At 34.2% G+C, this 16,294-nt stretch overlaps 1 protein-coding gene across 3 annotated transcripts in view; it reads right to left on the reverse strand.

Annotated features, from left to right (window-relative positions):
• ASXL3 (ASXL transcriptional regulator 3) overlaps positions 1-16,294 on the reverse strand; it is a 171,079-nt gene that overhangs the window by 35,464 nt on the left and 119,321 nt on the right. Inside the window, exon 1 of one of the 3 annotated variants that reach the window (XM_081078726.1) lies at positions 5,568-5,645. The exons of the other annotated variants lie outside the window; for them this stretch is intronic. The gene's annotated coding sequence lies outside the window, so the exon portion shown is untranslated. Of the gene's footprint in view, positions 1-5,567; positions 5,646-16,294 lie in introns of those variants that run through there. 3 annotated transcript variants of the gene reach the window in all.

The raw sequence follows: 16,294 nt of genomic DNA on the forward strand, positions 1-16,294 counted from the left end.
CTTATTCAAAGAAAATGTTTTAGGCATTTATCAATGTATTTTTGATAATTACAAGCCCTCGCTCCATACAGAAAATCACCTTTCCTCCAATTACTGTAGCTTGAAGGATATAGCAGAGGGCTAAATTAAATGTCGTAAAATATCTAAATGACATTTTATAAAGCTAATGTGACAATCAAGGAGATAATACTGGGATGAAATGTAGTGTAGGCCTACTGTGAGTTTTTTAATATGCTAATGTACATGGCAGACATGTACATGCCAGATTGGTTTTAGAGTGTTAGGAATGAATTTGCTGAGTTTTAAAAAGAACTTGCTGGTTCAGATTCAGGAAAAAGGACACAAATCAAGAGAGAAAGGGAGCTTAAGAAGTCTCAGCATGGTCAAGTAGACCCGGAATTTCAACTAAAACAAGCTAGTTAGTTCAGTGAACGCATGCAGGGGGTCTAAAACAGTGGTCTTCAACATGGTACTCAGCCCCAGCATACAGACACCATGAAGTTCTTCACTGGGAAGCAGGAATAAAATAAAACAGTGAGACCTCACTTAACCTTCATGTCCATTGTTGGGGAGTGTGCTGAAGGAAGAGAGTGACCTACTGCCAAGAACCCTCCACCATCGTTCCTGTTCACTGTATTTCCAAGCATTGCACTCAATTTGTTCCCAGATAAGTAACTTTACCAACTCTAAATTTTAACTAAACTAGTCTTCAAAACATGGATAAAGGGCTTTTAAAGGTTTCTACCAAGAAATAGATTCAAGGCTAATAAGCAAATTTAAACAAGTAGAAATAGAGCAGAGCTGACAAAGGTCTTCCTAATATGAATTCATCATAAAAAGAAGGACCAGGCTAAGAGAATGGGGGAGCCTGGGGTGGGGTTGGGTGGGTGGGGGTGAGACATACACACCAGGGGTCTAGAAAATACCAACTCAGGAAATGAGTTGTGGTCTAAAGATCAGTTGGGGGAAACTTGAACAGAATAAAAAGGATGCTTGCTTCTCAGGGGAAACATGGGAGCCATAAGAAATATCCTTGGCCCGCTTTAGAGTTAGAACTAACCATATGTCCCTGGGCAAGTGCCTATAACCATATGAAACTCATTTAAAAGGTCTGTAAAATGAAGTGATTAAAATAGAAGATCTCTAATGTTTCTTCCAGATCCAATATTCTATGACATAGGTAGAGCAAAGGGGAAAAAATGACAATGATCCCAAAGATCAAGCCCCCAGAAGTGCCACTGAATGAAAGAAAATAGGATGAAATGTAATTATGAAGAAAGTAGGTGCTGACAAATTCAATGAGTGGTGTGATTCTCTGAGCTCATGGCCACCTGCACAGAAGGCAACCTGAATTCCTGAAGGTGGCTGTATGAAAGCACGTGAGCTGACGTCACCATGATGCAAAGGACTGGAATGTGCGCATCATTACCACTGAAGAACCAAAAGAGCAAAAGGCAAAGAGGACTTGTAGGGGGAAAAGTCTCTGCAAATAAGAAATGACACTTGTGTGTGTGTGTGTGTGTGTGTGTGTATGTATGAGTGAGGGGTGTGTTTTCCACAGTTATGGGGGCATTCCTGGCCTTTGGTGGACAAAAAGAAAGATACAGAACCTGCAATGTACACAGGGTCCCACACAATGGAGAATTTCCCTGCACCCCATATGCCTTACAAATGACTCAGTGGACGTGTATGCAAGCAAAACAGCTGCTATAATTATCCAAGACTAGATGAGAACACGATCTTTGCACGTGGCTTTTAATATATACTGAATTTTCTTTCTAGGAATACACCTAACGTGCAATTTGCTGTTCAAAACTTCTATAAAAGTTCTTTATGGGAAACTGCATTACTGAAGTGAACTTGGAGTTTCTATCTACAATCTATTATATGTGCATCAGATTCCACTTGCAGCTATGGCAATTGCAGTCATTGCACATGTATGTCATTCTCCATCATGCCTTCAAAGATGTTCATGTCTGACATTTACATACTGGAACTCATGAATTTTTGTTAATAAAAAAGTTATGTTTCCCTTTTGTACTATAATTACAATGTATTATTTATATATATTTAAAAAATATGTCTGAGGGAAAGTTATCTTTTCTGTGACATTTAAGACAGTAAAAGGGCTTTACAAAATGTGCATTTAAAAATAGGGTCATTGCTTCTGAGAATTTTTACTCTGCATCAGTAGTTTTGAATGTTTTGGGTTCAAAATGCCTCTTCTATATTGGATGGAAACTCTGTGTGGCAGACTACTACTTGTCGCCCAGTTTCCATTCTGTCTCTCATTCTTGCATATTAACAAACATCTCCCCTGACTTTGAACAGCAATAGAGATGGTATTTCCCAGACTCTTTTGCAGTCAGATGTGATGATGAAGGTGTTTTCAGAAAAGGAATGTGAGCCAATGGGATGTGTGTACCTTGTGTGTTACTTCAGTAAGCATGCTTTCCACAAGCCTTGAGCTGAAAATGGATGTCCCAACTTTAACCTTTGGGAATGAGCAACTCTAAAGGGTAGAACTGCCCAATCCCTCTGGACCGACTGTCTATTTGTGCATTGCTATATGACAGAAAAATTGCTATTATGTTTAAGCTGCCCTTTTCTGGAACTCTCCATTACAGCAACACAGGCTCTACCTTGACTAATACACCCTGAAAATAAACAAATAAACATATGCACGAGCACATGCGCACACATACACACACACACACACACACACACACACACACAATACCCAGGGTGCCAAAAAAATGTATACATATTTTAAGAAAGGAAAACTGTATTAAAACTGTAATAATATATACCAACAACAAAAGATGAATACAAGTCAAGTTTGACTTCTGCAATTACAAAAGGTGCTCAAAGTGGTTACCATCAGCATCCAGACCCTTCTGATTATGGAGAACTACTGCTTGAGCAACGCTGACCACTGTCCACTTGTATTTTTTTTGGAGGGGTCACTTTTTTGGCATCCCCGGTATACATATATACATATATACAAAATACTGCACAAAATTTCAGGAATTTCATAGATCCCCCTGAAGCCTTTCTTGGTGCTCTGAGCGAAAAATTTTGTGGTGTTCAGGGTAGCTAAAAAGTCTATTAGGCAGATTAGCTTAAAAAACATCAGAGGAGCTTTTATTTGGGGGCAGTAACAAAGAAACTCATTTTGTCAGCTAGTATTGGAATCTATAGGTAAAACAGGAGAGCATTCTGAAATACAAAAGCATGATTAAATGACTGGCTCTTTCCCCAATAACCTAAATTCTTCCATAGTTCTTAGCTCTATGTTCAGGCCTGCAAGCAAGTAATCTTAATGAACATCAAGTTTATTTAGGTGTGTCAACGTAAATACCAGGAGCAACAAACATTTAGATTTTAAAACTATAATGCAATTTTTCTTTAAATGAGACAAATCACTAACATAGTGTGATCCATATTCTCTTTCTGTCATTAATAAAGGGTGAATTACTAAAGCAAACATCTTACAATAAATACATGAAGTAGAAAACAAAGAGCTAAAAGCAACTATGATTAACCAGCATGAACAAAAGCATTTTAAAAAGTACATGGATGGATCTTGAGATGATCCTGCTAAGCGAAATAAGTCAGACAGAAAAAAATCAAGAACTATATGATTTCACTCATATGTGAGATACAAAACTGAAAGTAACAAACAGACAAGACAAACAAAAAAAACCAAAAACTCATCGACACAGACAATAGTTTAGTGGTTACTGGAAAGTAAGGGGAGAGAGGGTTAGTAGAAGAGGGAAAAGGGGTCAAATATATGGTGATGGAAGGAGAACTGACTCTGGTGATGTGCACACAATGCAATATACAGATAATGTAATACCGAATTGTACCCTTGAAACGTATATAATTTTACTAACCATTGTCACCCCAATAAATTTAATAAAAATTAAAAAACATAATCAACAACAAAAAAAGAATGTGCAACTGCAGGATCAACAATTACAAAACAATTAGCAACTGTAGGATCAACAATGATTCTCCAATTTTTGCCAAAATATTTTCTATTTTCCTAAGAGAATTCCATTCTCTTAGCAAGCAAACAATAATGCCTAAAGAATAATCTATTGTACATAAACTAGAAATTGCAAGTGTATGTGAAACTGATTAATTTTGTATAGTATGAAAATGTAAGAAATAAGGATTGCATATTTCATGACTCCATGGCTGTTCTCCAGCAACCACAAGAATGGATACAATTTTAATCTTTTTGACAGAAGTTTTATATTGCTGAATGATATACAAGTGACTAGATCAAAAATGTGCGTGTGTGCGAGCCCTGAGAGGAATTCTTAGGGAAACAATACTGTAAAAACGCAGCAGTGCCACTGCAAGGATACCCACAGACTTCCCCCCACCCCAAACAGAGTGATCTAATCACACCATATGCTCTCACCCACAGGACACATCTGACCTAAGTGCAAACAATCAAGTCACTAACTGTATTTTATTCAAATGATAAAGGGAACAAATGGCTATTAAAATTCCAAGCTGTTTAAAAATCAGTTACCAATGACACAATTCATTATCATAATACTGAGAAACGTTTCCATCTAATTAAATAATAACCATATACTGACAAGTTAACAATTAGTCATTTGGGAGTTCAGCTAGTCCATGATATGGTTCTCACCTCATAAACAGGGATAAAATGCAGTTATACAAATATTGTACAAAATTAGGAAAGGGGAGCCAAACTAAATTTTGGAAGAAAATCATGTATATTTTATAAGCCAGTTTGAAGCATATGGCACAAAATCAAATCAAAAGCTAAATGGGAAGACTATTCATCAAATTTGCATATAAAGGCAAAATAAAGAGCAAATGTGAATACCATTAACATTAAAAACAAAAAATGATCTTTTTCCCCAAAAGAAATAGAGAAATTATGGCTATAAAATAAATTCAAACATCTGTTTACAAAATAAGATGTAATTTAGGTAACTTACAAATGAATCCAAGAAAAACCATGATATCTACATTCACTCTAAAATGATAAAACTGTTCTGTTGGGCTAAAATAGAGGAAACTAAACAGAAAATCTAGGTGAAATAATAAATCTGGGACAAAAAAGAAAAAAGTAAGAACATTTTAAAACAGGAGAAAGGATACAATGATGTGCATAAGACAACAGTGCTTTATATATAAATTTATTTTATTATAAATTTAAAAAATATATTTAAAAGGGCTTGGAAAAATATTTCTTTTCCAAAAACAAGCAAATAAAACTTCCCAAATATTCAGGAAAGCAATAGGATAAAAAATTTAATACGGCTCGGTAAACTGAAAATAGATACATTTCATCATATGGTTAAAGATAGTAATTTAATGCACAAACCTTTAATGTTTGAAAGGAAAAATAAAAGGTAAAGTAAAATCTGTTAAAAATTTTCATCAATAGATTCATATCGACATAAGTAGCTAATTTATAATTAGATAATCAAATGAAAGACAAAAATTCAAGGAAAATTTATATTGCTTGGAATCAATACTATGTAAAAAGATGACTACAGAAATACATGTCTTACATGAGACAAAGATGGAGCATCTACTTTTTGTCTTTGAACATATATTCAGAAGCTCACAGGCATCCCTTTAAGTGAACTATGATCAAGTGAAAGAGAAAACTCAGATTAAAGAAAAATTTAATTATGAACAACTCTTTTTAGACAAAACAGAAAGACCAATTGTGTCCAATTGTGGACACATTTTTTTTTAAACTGAAACTAATGCTAATTAGAGTTTCCTTGTTGACCCTTAATGAGTTACTAATGAAACAAAGCAGAAGTAGGGGTAAAATAAACACACTTTGTCCATGACTCAGCTCTTAAATCAGGCCTGCTAACCTCAAGACATTGTGGGCTAGGGGTAAGGATGGGAGTAGAGAAAACAAGTTACAAGTATATAGCCTGATTCGTTTTCACCAACTCCACACTCTCATGTTATCAGCATCCAGATTAAGAAACAACAGTAACAGCACTCAGATGTGCCATCTCCCAGGTACTAATCCCCAAGGATAATGTAATACTACAGATTTGTTTTGCTTGTCTTTGAACTTCACAGAGATGGAATTACATAGTACATATACTTTTGTATCGGGCACTTATGCTGAACTTGTCTGTGAGATTCATCTATACTGTGGCACATAGAGGTAGTTCGTTCCTTCTCATTGTGGTAATTTAAAACACTGGAATATTACACAGTAATTTATTTATCCATTCTACTCTTCATTGATATTTTAGTAGTTTCCATGTTTTGAATCTTGTAAACAGTATGGCTATAAACATATATGCTCATGTCTTTTGGTAAACATATATATATATATATATATATTGTTCCATCTGGTATAAACATTTAGAATTTAAATGCTGGGTCAACTTTAATAAATATTGTCAAAGCACTTTTCAAAGTGGTTGTACACTCCCACCAAAGTGAGAGCTCCATGTGCTTCACTTCCTCACCAACATTTGTTTTGTCTTCACATTTAAAAAAAAAAATTATATTTGCTTGTAATACTAGCCATCTTCCTGGGTGTGCAGTTGTATTTCATCATGGTTTCATTTGTGTTTACTTCATGACCAATGAAGCTGAGCACTTTTTCATATGTTTATCAGCTATTTTCATAACATACTTTTTGAAGTTCCAATTCGTTTTATTCTACGTTGATAAACATTATTAGCATTAATAAGTAAATTTAGCAAATTAGATCTCAATCCGTAGATATCAATGTCATCACTAAACAGCATCAAGTGGAAAATGACACTTTAGAAAGATACCATATACACCACTGTGAATAATACTTTGGAATAAATAAATCCAAATATAAGATGTGTGAGACTCTATACCAGTGGTTTTCAACCTTGTACCCTTGGGAGATTTGTCCCCCAGTGGACATTCAGCAACATCTACGAAATATTTTTCATTGTTAGGACTAGAGGAATGGGATCCTACTGACACCTAGTGGGTACAGAGAGGCCAGGTGTGCTGACAAACTTCCTACAATACACAGGACAGCCCTCTGCAAGCCTCCTCCCCACCCCAACAGAAGATGATCCAGTACAAAATATTACTGCAGTGGTTGAAAAACCCTGTTATACACTGAAAACTACAAAATGCTTTTTTTTTTTAAATTAAAGAACATCTATGCTTATGGATTGGAAGGCTTACACTCGTATAGGTGTCAGAGGGTATGAGAAAATTCTCTGTGGTGATGAATACGTTCGTTATCTTAATTGTGGTACTGGTTTCATGGAAGTATACGTATGTCAAAATGTATCAATTTATACTTTCAATGTGTGCAGTTTATTTTATGTCATTATAATTCAACAGAACTATTAATATTTTTAATTCTCAAAACCACAAAATTTGTAAAAATTGACTTAATTTATAAAGTTATGAATCTACTAAAGAAATTGAACCTGTAATTAAATTTTCTACCTAGAGATCTACATAGAGATATCTAAGCCTAGAGAACATTACAAGTGCATTTTCCAAACATTTTGAAAAGAAACACTTATACAAATTGTTCCATCGAACAGAATATTTACTAAATGACTTTAAGAGGCTAGCATTACTTTTATTAGCAAAACCTAACAAGGACACTACCAGAAAGGATTATTACAAGCCAAATTTTCCCTGGATCATAAATATAAAAATCCTAAGCAAAATATTAGCAAATTGCATGTGTATGTGTGTGTGTGTTTTGTTAATTATAGGAATATAAAGCTTGTTGAATGTCGGAGAATAAATTGGTTATTTACCACATTAATACAATAAAGGAGAAAACAATCATCTTAAGAAAAGCAGAAAACACTATTTGTGATTTAAAAAGTGAAACTTCCTTAATATGATAAAGAGCTCCTATTTTTAAAAATCTGCATTAATCTTCCTAAATAAAAGTGAAATAGTAAAATTGTTCTATTGAAATTGAAAATAAGATACAGATAGAAGCTATTACCACTTCTATTCAACACTGTACTGAAGATATTATCCAGTGCAAAAATGTAATAAAGATATGGGGATTTTAAAAGAATAAACAAAACTGCAATTGTTATAGACAACATAATTGTGTATTCAGAGAATCCAAAAGAAACTCTACACTTCAGCATTAAAAAATGAGTTAGCACATTCACTGGGAAAACTCAATATGCAAAAATTTATTTCTATATCATTAACAAAATATAGAAACAATTTAGAACAGCAGCAAAGATCAGCAGGTATGTAGGGACAAATCTATTAAAAGATGTATAAGACCTTTCCTAAGGAAACTATCAAACATTATTGAGAGAAATTAGAGAAGACATAAACAGGACAACTATATTCATGGATTAGAAGATTCGATGCGGTAAAAGTTTCAATTCACCCCTAAATTAATCTATATAGTAGATGTATCCCTTAATCAAAATGCATATAAAACATATAAAGTGTTGCTCAATTGCATTAGTCATCAGAAATATGCAAATTAAAACCAAAATATAAAATTATAAACACTGACAATATCCAGTCCTGGTCAAAATAAGGAATAGCTTGAATGTTCACATACTCCTAGCGCAATTAGGGTAATCACTTTGGGAAGCTGTAGAATATTATTTTAAAAAGCTGAATATATGCAAATTCTGTGATCCAGCAATTAGACCCGTAGGAACAAACCCCAAAGACTTTTGTATGTAGGTGAACCAAAAAACAGAGATTAAAAAAGTGCTCAGAACAGTGCTATTCAAAATAGCTCCAAAATAAAAACAACCCAAATGTCCACCAAGAGAATTAATAAAGAAAGCATGGCATAATCACTCAATGGAATACTGCATAGTAATGAGAATAAATTACTTACTGCCACATACAACAAAATCTATATATCCCACTGACAATATTTAGATATACAATGAATGACTTCATCAATATAAAGTCCCCCCCAAAAAAGATAAAACTAATTGATGGTAACAAAAGAGAAAATATTGAGTTCCTTTGAATGTTACTTAAGTGAGTAGAGTTCTGAATAGGATATGCTCCCTCTTTAAAAAAAAAAAATCTGTATGCCAGCTATAAGGTTGCGCTCATTTAAAAAAAAAATCATAAAACTATACAACTGAGATGAACATTCATCTGTATGCATGTTACACTTCAACAAACATTACATAAAAATAAAGTAATAATTATGTTTTCCTGCCATTACTTCATCATTTTAAGAAATGATTGACCTACAGAATATCAAGAAAGATAAATGTAGCAACTAAGGAAGACCTAGCATTGATAAAATCAGAAATGGCCAAGGTAAATTTGGGGGCTGGCTTAAAATAATGTAGGCTTAACATTTTCTGCAATTAGTAGTTCGGCATATGTTTTTAAAAACCTAGAGTAAAAACTTGATTTTGCTGCTGAATATAGTTCCTTTTATACAAAGTAAGAGCTTTTAGTAATTGATTGGCCCATTTTTAAATTTAAATAAAACTGTCCAACACATATGGTATAAGGAAAATATTTTCAGTTAAAAAAAATTACAGCATATCTTCAAGTTTTGGAATGAATGTGTGTAAAGTTGGTGGGATGATATCCCAATACTTTTCCTTGCCCAATGAAATATATCTAGTTGATATAAGAAGCACAATAAATGTTAGTTTTATTATTGCTATAAAGTTTTCTTTTTTGTAATATGAAATATATGCATGTGCATTTTAAGATCTCAAAAAAGCAAAAATATTCCTTATTTTGTAAGAATCAAATGTATATTAATATATTGAAATATTAAGGTATTAAACATATCAAATAATGTCTGAATATCAATAAGAGCTTATTAAATCCTGTTTAACAGATTTTTTTTTCTAGCTTCCTCCTTTTCCTTTCAATGGAATCTCTGAGTAGATAAAACATTAGATGAATAATTTAAATGAGAACACTGAGTACAAAAGGTAACATTCTGGAAACAACCCCAAAAGGAGATTAAATAAAACATGGAAATTGAACCACTTGAAGCATTTCATTAACCATCCATTAATGCATAATTTCTTTCTTTCACTAACCATTTATTTAATGATAGCTCTATGTACAAAACACTGGATTTAAATAACCAAAACTCTGGCACTAAAACATCAATTAATAAAAACAGATCTGTAAAGGCTCCATTGAAAATTACTCTAGGCAAGAAAAATAAATGAAATATGTTCTAAGTGTCATTATCACCTCTGAACTCCCATGTTTCAATGGCGTATTTCCGTTTTAGAACTTAACACACTGTTTCAAAGGTTGCATATTAGACTCTTCATCAAGACTGTAAAGTCTTTAAGTACAGGTTTCTACTCATTAATTTTATGCCCAATGCCTACCAAAGAAACAGGATACTTAGAAACAGGCTAAATGTTTATGAGTTGCAAAATCACAATTTTATTGTGACCACTGAAAATCTAACATTAATTATCCCATTCTCCAAAGCAAATATACACAAACTCCTCAAAATTATAAAGAATAATTATAAAGGTACAATCAAAAGAAATATTCTCCTTCTTTGAGGAAAAAGTACTTTAAATAATTACTATGGATATTAATAACGGAAACTGTCAAGCTCTCTACTATTTTTTAGATTGTTTGCATTTTAATAGAACCCTCTCTTTACAAACTTTGTAATATAAAAAGGTTTAGCAAAACTGCAATTCTTCTCTTTGAAGTCTGAATGTGAAATTTAATCTAAGATGGTAGGAAGAATAAAAGCAGTTTTTTGAAGTGTTTTTCTCATAGAAATAAGATGCTAAATCTGAATTTTATTGAAAAACTATTTATGGAATACCTATTACAACATAGCACATATCAAGATATTAATATTATTAATATGTCACCTTTGGGAAAAATGGCTTAGTTAATATACGACTTTGACATACTTGGTAATTCAGCTGAGAAAAATATTTTATTTTTATAAAATATTTATTTATTTAAGTAAATTGTTTATGGCCATATATAAAAGTTACATTAAAAATCTAAATGTAGTAGAATTCCACTTCCAGAATGCTAGCATGAAGAGCTCTGTGACCCTGTTCTCAGTGCAACAACCATAATGGTGAAAATTATTTTTTAAAAAAAACATTTAAGGTTTCTAGAATTTGTCCTTAAGGACTACAACTAATGAGGAAACAGTTATTCAAAAAATCTACTACATCTTGGTAACCACAGTAAGAGTCTGTGCCACGTAAGCCCCAACCCACTCCCTCCACCCAACAGTTTCCTGTGAGGGAAACTCTTCTCCAAATGGTTGTGACTAGAAAGAGGTGTCTCCCTCTTCTCTCAGCTCCTAGTAAAAGAAGGCAGTAACTCAGTGGGAGGAGCAGGTCAACAGCATTTCTTATTCCCTCTAGCCCTGAGTTACAGAGGCCAAATTCCTGGCAAGTACAATCAAGAGGTAAGGGGCTCCTTTTCTCTACCCACTGATCACTCAGATGTGGTGGCCCGATCCCAAGTATGGCAGGCGAATACTGGGACTCTGAATACCCTCACTCCAGCTCACTCATAATGTGAAAGCTCCATCGTCCCAGCAGAGTCAAGATGAAAAGGCCAGAGGCTGCCACCTGCACCCAATGCTCTGTTACTAAAGTAGTAGTATCACTCCTGTCCCCAGCTCTGGAATAGTGGCTCTTGATTTTTCCCAGGTACAGAGGGAGTTCATAAAAATAGAGAGCTACCAAGGTCTCCCCCCAAAGAAACTAACTTTACTGAAAACAGAATGTAAGTCGGATGGTTCTCTTGAAAGATATGGAGATTTTTGTTAGTGAGCAATTAAAAGGAGACTGCTAGCTCTCTGAGAGCAATAAGCTAAACCATAGGTCAACTAATTTACCAGAGAGAATTAGGGAAAAAGACAGCCAAAAAGCCCCCTGCTAGGGTCCAAACAAACCTCAAAAACTGGCCTGAAAACTATCCCTGCAAAGGAGCTCTAATTTAATGAATCAAGACTGTTGAGAAATTTATGCCCCAGGGCACTGTTGAAACCGATGAAGCAATTAGGGAGCAGCTGATAGAGCCAAAGGGCTAAGTGTGACACCAAATGGGATCGTAAAGTCCTTGAGCGCATTCGCTACACCTACCAATTCATTTTATCCCATTCTTTACCAAGGAAACAGACCACTTAGAAGCAGGCTCACAATGTTTATGAATGGCAAATGTAATTTTATCATGACCATTAAAAACCTAATGTAAATTAATTATCCCATTCCTCAAAGCAAATATAAAGAAACCCCTCAAAATTACAATAAATAATGATGAAGTTACAATTAAAAATACTCTTCTTTAAGGAAAAATACTTTAAACATTAACTACATGTAACGTAGATATTTATAATAGATCAGGGAAAGTTTAACAGATCAGGGAAAGGAACAAAGGGACGCTAGCAAGACTATGATCATGGCCAAGGCTGTGCCCTTTGAGAAGCAACATCAGAGGCATCTCACTGTAGGGAAAATCAATTTCACTCAAATAACCAGCGAAGTCTCTAATCAAATTAATAAGAAAACAACAACAAAAAATTCCCTGGGGAGCATGTAGAATCAGTAGACAGATGCTGGAAGATACAGCCTAAAATGTCCAGAGAGGGAGAGGGGAAAAAGGGGACAGGGATGAGAGAAGGAGAAGAAAGGGAGAGGAGAAGGGGAATGCAAGGAGGAGAAAGACACAAAGGAACAGAAAAGAGTGACCTCATCGTCTGGAAAACAATCAGGTGAGAAAACTGCCCATACGAAGCCTGATGTAGGATTTAACACTAAAAAGCTTCAAACTGGTAATTGTAATTATTTTTAAATAACTAAATGAAACCAAGTTTAAATAAATTGAGGGAATGTATGATGACAATGTTTCATCAAATAGAGAATGTCAAGAGATAGAATAATTATGAAAAAGAACTAACTGGAAATTCTGGATTGAAAAGTAACATTAAGGAAAATGAAAATTTCACTCAAGGGCTCAACAGTAAATTTGAACTAGCAAGAGAAAGAACCAGCAAACCTGAAGACAAAGCAATAGAGATTATGTATTCTAAAGAACAGAAAGAAAAAAGAAAGAAAATTGAACAGAGCCTTAGAGAAATGTGGGACACAATAAAGTGCAGCAACAAACGGGTAACAGGAGTAACACAGAGGAGAGAGAGAACAGAAAAATATTCAAAGAAATAATGGCTCAAACTTCCCAAATTTAATGAAAAGCATTAATCTATATATTAAAGAAGCTCAACATACTTTAAGTAGGATAAATGTGAAGAGATCCACACCTGATCACATCATAGTAAAAATGCTGAAAGCCAAAGAGAAAATTTTGAAACAAGCAAGAGAAAAATGGCTTTTTATATACAAGGGAACCACAATGACATTAACAGCTGACTTCTCATGAATCCAAAAATGAAATGAAGAAAAAAATCCATTTATAACAATAAAAATAACAAAATAGTAAGGGATAAATTTAATAAAAGAAATGAATGACTTCACTCATATATGTGGGATAATAAACTGAAAACAACAAATGAATAAGACAAAGAAACAAAAACTCATAGACACAGACAACAGTTTAGTGGTTACCAGAAGGTAAGTGGGGAGGGAAGATGGAAGAACAGGGAAAAAGAGGTCAACCATATGGTGGTGGTAGGAGAACAGACTCTGGGTAACGAACACACAATGCAACGTATAGATGATGTATTATACAAATGTACACTTGAAACCTACACACTGTGTTTTTCTGAAAATAAGACCTAGACAGACAATCAACTCTAATGCATCTTTTGGAGCAAAAATTAATATAAGACCAGGTCTTATTTTACTAGAATATAAGACTGGTTCTTATATAAGATGCATTAAAGCTGATTGTCCGGGTAGGTCTTATTTTCGGGGAAACATGGAATTTTTACTAACTAATGTGACCCCAATAAATGTAATAAAAAATGTAAAACTTACTCTTTGAAAACTAATAAAACATAGTTGAAAGAAATTAAAGAGGCAGCTCTAAATAAATGGAAAGACATCCAGGTTTATGGATCAGAGGACTTAATAATGTTAACATGACAATACTCTCCAAAATGATTTACAGATTTAAGACAGTTCCAATTAAATTTCCAGCTGGCTTCTTTGCAGAAATTGATAGGCTAGTCCTAAAATTCATGTGGAAATTCAGGGCCCGGGAATAGATAAAAGAATCTTGAAAAAGAAAAAACAAAATTGTAGGACTCACACTTCTAAAAACCTAAAGGGAAAAGTTTTAAAATAGTGTTTAAATTATTAGAATACTTTGAAGTATGTTTGTATAAATTGATGTAGGGAATGTATTTTTTACTAGACACGAAACTCGAAATCATAAGAAGAAACAAATTTTCTGGAGAGCAACTAACAGCTAAAAAAAAGATGAAAAACTATACATGTTTGGGGAAAAATCCCCCAAACCGTTATATCACTATTACGTTTTATCATCTATTATGCTGATCCACCTCCCTCCTTCCAGCTGGCTTATTCACATCCTCTATTATGATCACTCCTCTACTATGATCACTCTTGATCTCATTATGACCTGCTGTCCACTCATCTCTTTACTTCCACCTCGTCCATTGTTCCTCTCCTTGCACTATTTCCTTCCTTTTAAAGTTTAGATTTTCTGGTCTGTCATGTTCTCAATATTCTTGCCCTTATTGTCATTTGGATACACACATATGACAAAAGCCCAATTCCTGGTAAACCTTATCATTCTGCAGACAATCCTTTGGAAAATTCACTCTCTTTAAGCAAACTGGTTTGATAATTAAGTCTTCAATGGTGGGCAATTTATCAATCTCCAGCTAGTCTACTTGGCTTCCGTCAGTGAACTCTTCTCATTCTTCGGTGACCATTTCAAACTCCATTCTCCGCAAGCTTTTTACCTGCCTCCCTATCCTCACTATACCCATCCGTTTCCATTCATAATTTTGACTTCTGTTTTTCTAGGAAAAAAAAAAAACCTGTGGTATTCAGACAGGAAATCCCTAGGCTTCCCACTAGGAAACTTCCCATCCATCTTCTTCACCCACTGTCTTCCGAACCCCCATGTCTTTTAAGGGATCGTTACAGTAAGCAACCAATTTCCATTTTTATCTTGATTATTTAACTGCTCCCTCTCAAAGGGACCTCTATTCTTTTGATCACTAAACATACTAAATAAAACCTCTCCCAGGTGAAAAAAATAAATCAAACAAATGAAATCCCACCTTTCTCCTTACATTATACTGTTCTAGTTACCCTTATGACTCTTTCATTTCATAACCAAATTTAAAAGACATGTCTATATTCTCTACTTCCTTTCTTTTTTAACTCAGTTCTCATCCCAATCCAATCTGGCTTTCTTCCCTATCAAACAAATGGTTCTAAACACTATAGTGACTAGAGAGGAGGAGATAAAATGATCATTCTTCATAAGTGACATGATTATCTGGAAAGCTCAAGCATAAAATGATAATTAAAATTTATCCAAAATTGAGTAAGATGGCTAAGAAATAGCTTTCATATATTTATACACAAAACACAACTACTATGTTATGGAAAAAAAGACCTCATTCACAATAGCACTTTTAAAAAGAATGATGGTCTGTATGTACTCAACACGAAAATCTAAGACGTACTGTTCCATTTCTCTGTTCCTCTTTACATGTAGGGGGAGAGCGTATCCAGACTCTCCCATTCTCTTTTAAAGCCACTCCAAACTGGTGTTTCCTCCCTACCAGGCCTCCAAAATTGTCCTTGACAAGTTTACAGTGAACTGCATATGTGAAATCTGATGGCTAACTCTCAATCTTCATCTTATTCAGTACTTAATTATTTAAAAAAAATTCATCTTCCTCTTTAAATATTCACTCCCTTGACTTCAGTGAGAAACACGCATGGTTTTCCTCTACCTCATTTCACTGTCAGTGTCCTTTGCAAGCCTAATCTCTTCAATTCAGCCATTAAGATTTGGAAATCTCAAGCCTCAATCTTGGGCCCTCTTCTCATTCTATAGTGCATATCACTTATACCTAAGGTTTTAATTAACATCCGTATGTTGGTGGTTCCCAATTTTTTATTAACTCCAGCTTAGAAGTCTAGTTTAACCTTCAGACCTACATCGCCAACTTCTTATTCAAAATTTCCATATAGATTTCTGAAATGCACCTCAGATACAATATGTCTGAAGCTGAAAACATGTTCTTCTTCCAGTTTTTCCTTCCTCAGCAAATGGTACCACCACCATCTATTGCGCCAATAAGACCCTGGAGCTGACAGTCTGAGGAAAC

The sequence above is a fragment of the Rhinolophus hipposideros genome, assembly GCF_964194185.1.
Source record: "Rhinolophus hipposideros genome assembly, chromosome: 17".
NCBI lineage: Eukaryota > Metazoa > Chordata > Mammalia > Chiroptera > Rhinolophidae > Rhinolophus > Rhinolophus hipposideros.